Source organism: Danio rerio, chromosome 16 (genome assembly GCF_052040795.2).
Source record: "Danio rerio strain M-AB ecotype USA chromosome 16, GRCz13ab, whole genome shotgun sequence".
Classification (NCBI taxonomy): Eukaryota; Metazoa; Chordata; class Actinopteri; order Cypriniformes; family Danionidae; genus Danio; species Danio rerio.
This window is the reverse complement of record NC_141036.1, coordinates 38,813,216-38,819,215: the sequence shown is the minus strand read 5'-3', so window position 1 is coordinate 38,819,215 and position 6,000 is coordinate 38,813,216. Positions and strand designations below refer to the sequence as shown.

General features: G+C 35.8%; 1 protein-coding gene across 6 annotated transcripts in view; it reads left to right on the top strand.

The window, feature by feature from the left end:
- The first annotated feature begins 3,249 nt into the window (after positions 1-3,249).
- Positions 3,250-6,000, top strand: part of phactr4b (phosphatase and actin regulator 4b) — a 91,511-nt gene continuing 88,760 nt past the window's right edge. For 3 of the 6 annotated variants that reach the window (XR_015510336.1, XM_087285403.1, XM_087285397.1), the window contains exon 1: positions 3,250-3,342. The gene's annotated coding sequence lies outside the window, so the exon portion shown is untranslated. 6 annotated transcript variants of the gene reach the window in all.

The window sequence follows — 6,000 nt, the reverse complement described above, 5'->3', positions numbered from 1 at the left end:
TATCTAAAAGTAGTATCACTTCCGTAAAACGTCATCCTTGTACTTAATTAACAATTGCCCAAGACAAACAGAAGGGTGATATCAAAAGCAGGAGAAATAAAATGAAAAAATATCAGGGTTGATTAAAAGTGCTTCTCCAGAGGTTCCACTGGATGGCAGTACTCTATTAATATAAATGTTTAACATGAATTACATTTAAATGACAATACTTACATGACAAACCATTTTTCGGTATAAATATGAGACACCATACTTAACCCATATAACCCCCAAGAAATGTTTTGGGGGAATTGCATTTCCTAATGTCGGAGGTTAGCACACTTAATGCATTTTTTAAAAAACATTCCATAATGTCAAAACATCAACCTCTACCAAATAGTTGATAGTATGTTGGTTTATGGTAAAAGTACAGAAATTTATACATAAACTTTTGCAACAAAACCAATACAATCAAGTGTAGTAGTGCAACAGGATTATGTTTGTTTGATTTTTTTATTTTATTATTTTTTTTTAAACTGTAAAAAATATGGTCAACAATTTGGTAGAGCAGGCAGTTAAAGGGTTAAATAAGATGTTGGAATATGAGCAGAAGTTCAGTCTTACAGATTTGTTGTGACTTTTAAAATCTGATTTTATAACACCAATGTCCACAATCCTAATCCTAAACATTTCCATATGAAGTGGATTTAAACTATGTTGTACTTATATACTATATGCTGTACTACATATAACACCTAGTCTCTTCAAACATAACTTCAGTCTTGATAATCAAACCATTTTGCTTTAAAACAGTTTACAATTATATATGCTCCCCAAAAGATTTGCAAGTGAAAATCTTGCTTAGACATCGTTACATTGCATGAACCACTAATGGAGTGATGGGGTTTCATTTCACCCTTTGACCCATCTGACCACGTCAACTGCTGAGGTTATCTCATAACTCGATTTCACCTGACTCATTACGCTATACGTTACAAGTTGAAAAGTTCAGTCCTGACACTAGTGTGACACTGCACTTAGCCATGAGGATCATTACAATGACCCAATTAGACACATGCAAATAAAAATGATGACTTTTTCTTTTTTTATGTGTATCAATCTCACACAGCTGTTTTCTCAAATTACTGATTTATATATGTAGCCTATTTGAGAGTTTATTACTTTAAAACCCAACAGTTAAATTTATCAATTGAAATGAGTGTAGTTAACACAAAACTTACTTTAAGTTAATTCTACTCTTTTGAACTCAATGTTGAAGGTAAGGAGTGAATGAAGTGATTAAGTAAGTGTTGATTGAGCATTAATATTGTACACCTGCTACCAGTTATCTCATTACTTCAACTTAAATGGAGTAGGTTCACAGTACTCATTAGAATTAGTTTTTGAACTCAAATGGTTTGTAGCAATTGGTTTCCTCAAACAATTTGAGTTGCCTTAACTAATTGAGTTTTACAGTACTCAACTGGTTTGAGTTATCTTAATATATAGTGTAAAACAAAAAAAAATAATTAAAGTAACTCAAACCATTTGAGTAAACCAATCTAATTGCAACAAACCATTTAAGTTCAAAAACTAATCCTACTGTGAACCTAATCCGTTTGAGTAAACGGAAGTTTAAGCACAGTAAAACCTGATACATGAAGAGAACTCAAACCAACTGAGCACTGTAAAATCCAATAAGTTAAGGAAACTCAAATTGTTTGAGGAACCGATTGCTACAAAACATTTGAGTTAAAAAACGAATCTATATGAAAATCATGAACTTACCCGATTTAAGTTGAGGTAATAAGGTATTTAATTAACTCATTACCTTCAACACTGAGTTCAAAACTTTTTTCAAATGAGTAGAATTAACATTCAGTAAATTTTAAGTTAACTACACATTTTATTTGACAAAGTTGACTGTTGGGTTTGAGGTTTTGCTGTTCTCAAATAGCTTTGTGTACTCAAATGGAGTAAGTTCACAGTACTTATTGGGATTAATTTTTAAACTCAAATAGTTTGTAGCTATTGGTTTTCTCAAACGATTTGAGTTGCTTTAACTTATTGGGTTTTACAGAGCTCACTTGGTTTGAGTTATCTTAATACACTGGGTTTTACTGTGATCAAATTGTTCTGTGTACTCAAATGGATTAAGTTCACAGTACTCATTTTGATTAGTTTTTGAACTTAAATGGTTTGTTACAATTGGTTTCCTCAAATGGTTTGAGTTACCTTAACTTTTGGGTTTTACAGTGTAGCTATTTATTAATTTGTTTAATTTGTATTAACCTCACCATTTTGTGCACAATGTATTTAGTACAAGTCTATTCTTGGTTTAATTTTGGAGGCCGCCACTCAGAAATCATTCTCAATGTTCAGTTGTGACCTGTATTTGTTTTTAATGTATTTGATTGGCATAAGTCAGAAACCTTAACCTGGAGCTATAAAACCAATCTGCTGCATCTGACACCATTGATGTGTTGTTAATCTAATGTAAACACACCAATCCTATGAAAAAAATATATTCAAAAGGCTGATGGCCCGATGTTGTTTTTTTTTATCTTCTGTGGGTTATGGATAATATATGGCAATTCTAATAGTTTATTACATTTTATTTGACTTTTGGAAATCACCAAGGGACCTCCTGTTATTGTCCCGTGACCCCCACCTTGGGAACCCCTGACCCCGACACAGACCAACTAAAAACTTTCATAGTAGATCGACTTTTTTATATTTTTTTAGGCTACTTCTTGTACTCGTGAATCACCATTGTAGGCTAATCCTCTTGAGTTCTTAACACGTAGCCTACTTTATAATAAAGGTCCTTTCATCATATAGTTCTTAAAAAGGTTAAAACGATTGTCCCATTCAGCAGTCTAACTTCTGTCGTTATCCCAACGTTAGCAAATACAAGACAGACACTCCAGTATTTTACACCAGCTACTATCTTTTCTGTGCTACGCTTTACTTTATATAAATATATCGTGAGCAATATAATAATGATCTATCATTAAATGTGAACGATAATTCACAACACGCTGGGTATTTATTAACAAACATACAATATGTGATTGTGAACTTCGAGGTAGAATGGGCTGCATTGGTTCGTTTCCCCTGCAGCGCCTCATGGGAAATGTAGTTAACTGTTTTGAGCCGTAAAATTGAGCCGGACGGACATGCTTCAACATAAAAACTACAATTACCACATACCTATTCCTCGCGTTTCCGGTATCTTTAGCAAAAGTTTCAATGGGGGCTGGAAAAAGAGAGTCAGGAAAAAGTATCCGTGTTGTTGCGTACATGAAGTGAAACTACTCTAGGGGAAGAGGAGGGCCAGTGCCTTACACGTAATAGGGGAAGGTAAGATATGTTACCTATTAACCAGATAACGCACGCGCAGGTTAAACATGTCGCATTGCAAAGAAAGTTGTTTCCATGCAAATCTCAGCTTTCTGTTATGTTTTAAGTGTTATGCACAAATGCAATTGTGCACATTCAGCACTTTATTCTGGCATATGCTGTTCGTTAATAAACACCGCCAGACGTGTGTTTAATTATAATGAGAATAACACTGCGTCAGTACTTCTTGTGGTTAAAGTTGTATTGGCGCTGCGCTCATCGTGATGCTCCCCATCATCTCTGCACGCTCGCGTTCCGATTTTCCCAACATTCAGTGCATGCAATGACCACAACGAACCGTGCATGCATTTTCCCTTTAGTCTGGCGTTTATTTGCCTGATTTACACTAAACCTTTAACGCACCAGAGAAAATTAGGATGATTAGCTGACTTCCCGGCTGCGCGCTAGGGATGCATGTTTACGAATCCGTATTTGTGCGCGGTTTTCCAAAGGGAGAATAACGTTACATGGAGAAGCAAAAAACACCCCACGCTTTCTGCTCGTTTTGGTGTCCGTTCGTGATAGCGATGAGGAGTTCGCGCGTCTGAGCATTTCGCATCCACCGCCTTTTCCCTTTTATCCATTGTTACTCAAAACCTAAGGGGAATGTTTACGAGAGCCGGTGTGTGATTCTGATCGCATACAGAGAGACTGATCTGTTCAGCTTGGGTAACGTCGAGGAAGATCTCGCATCCCCAGAGCATCTGATTTGTTCTTTGTGCACGAGGACTCAATCAGCAGCTCGGGGCTCCACCATAGAGCATCAGTCATTCAGAGCTCGAGTGCAGCTCTGATTTCTCTGCTGCGCGCGAGTGAAAGATTGAGATGGATTGCCGCTTACAAGGTAGGGTGAAGGACAGTTGTTTAGCTGTTTTAATGTAATTCAGTAATATTGGTAGTACTTGTGGCGAACGCATCTTATGTTACTCGCACTGAACTGCTACCTCAAGAAAAACGCGAGAACATGTGAAATCTGACAGAAGGGTTCAGTTTTTGGGAAACAAACACTAAGCAAACAAGGCACTCGGTATAAAATGTGTTTTATTAACTTCTTTAAGTGTTAGGAGCATTAACTTGAATTACCACACCAATATATATAAGGTTTAACTAGGCTATTAAGGTTTAAGGTTTATTCAGAGCAGTTAACATGAAGATTTTATGGTTTCTAGATTTGTTTTGTTTTTTTTTTCTCGTTGCATGCCCTGTAGGGACCCTGGTTAAAAGTCTGGTTCTAAATAATGTTATGTATGATAAAATGCTATGTTGTGATGTACACATGGAGATTTCACATCTGTTTGAAATCTTTAGTGTAAAAATGAATATCTGTTCATAAATCTAAGGATTAGGAAATGTGTAGATGTTGAAGAGATGCACTCTAAAACAAAGATCAGCTGTTAATTTACTGATGCTTAGACTTTTCCATGACCTAGTTTTAAAATCTTAAATATGCTTTTTAGCTGAAACTGTGATCCTTGTTGATTTGTAATACACAAGTGAGAAGTTACATGTCAGTAAAACATAGACAAAACTAAATTAATGAGAGTAGAGCACCGAGATAGCATCGTTATGCCCTGAGTTTCCAGACTTTGAGTCCTGGATTGTGAAGTTTTTCCAATCTCCACATTTGTATCCTGTCTGATTACTGTCCTAGTGTCACATTAAAAGGCAAAAAAGCACCAAAAATGTAAAGGGATAGTTCACCTAAATGTAAAGTATCATCCCTCCGCTTGTTCCAAGACTTTGTGAGTTTTCTTCTTTTGTTGAACAAATCAATTTATTTATCTATTAAATAATGTTGTAGACCTGTTGCCATTGCCTCCCCAGTTTTCTGCAGGGTTTTAAAATAAAGTCAGAAACCACTGTACTAATTTGTTTCATTTTTTTATAGATCTTACTCAAAATTCATATCCTGTTTTGTATTTATTTGCTTTGCTTCTAAATATAGAGTTGTCCACTATCTTCCAAAATTTCAGTATTGATTCAGATACTGAAGGAACAGACCTTCTGTTGTGAGCATTTAGTTCCCTATGGGAAGTAAAAGTTGCTGCTTTTGTGTGTGAAGCAAAACAGGAATGTAGTTTCAAACCTGATCTCATTAGAAAATCTAACTTGAAGCTGCCAGTGTTTTAGAAATGTGTGTAATTTGGTCCGTACTAGGGACACTCATTTTAACTGATTAACCATGAACCGAAAAAATGCATTTTTAACAAATAATGGTACCAGTTAAATGGTTAAACATTATTATTTTTGTAGTATTATTTTTATTTTATTACTTTGCTGCATGAATGTGCAACGCTTATTTGTTAACTCGCCAGGCGTTAACAGACGTATTTTGCCAAGTAAGCAAAACAAAAGGAGTGAAAAGAAAGACACTGCCGGTCAGAGTTTGTCACCGACCAGCGCTGATGGCGTTTTTCTTGGATCTGCTTCATCAACACCTCGGTGTCTTTGCACAAGTGGAGAAAAAAAAACTGCAAACTTTCTGAAATGTCCACTGCTTTACAAACAAGCTGGCCACAAGTCAGAGTGTCTGGGTTTCCTTTCCATCAGCGCACGCAGCGCAACAGATATATTTTTGATGATTTAGTGTACAACCAACAAACCAACATTTTTTTCCAC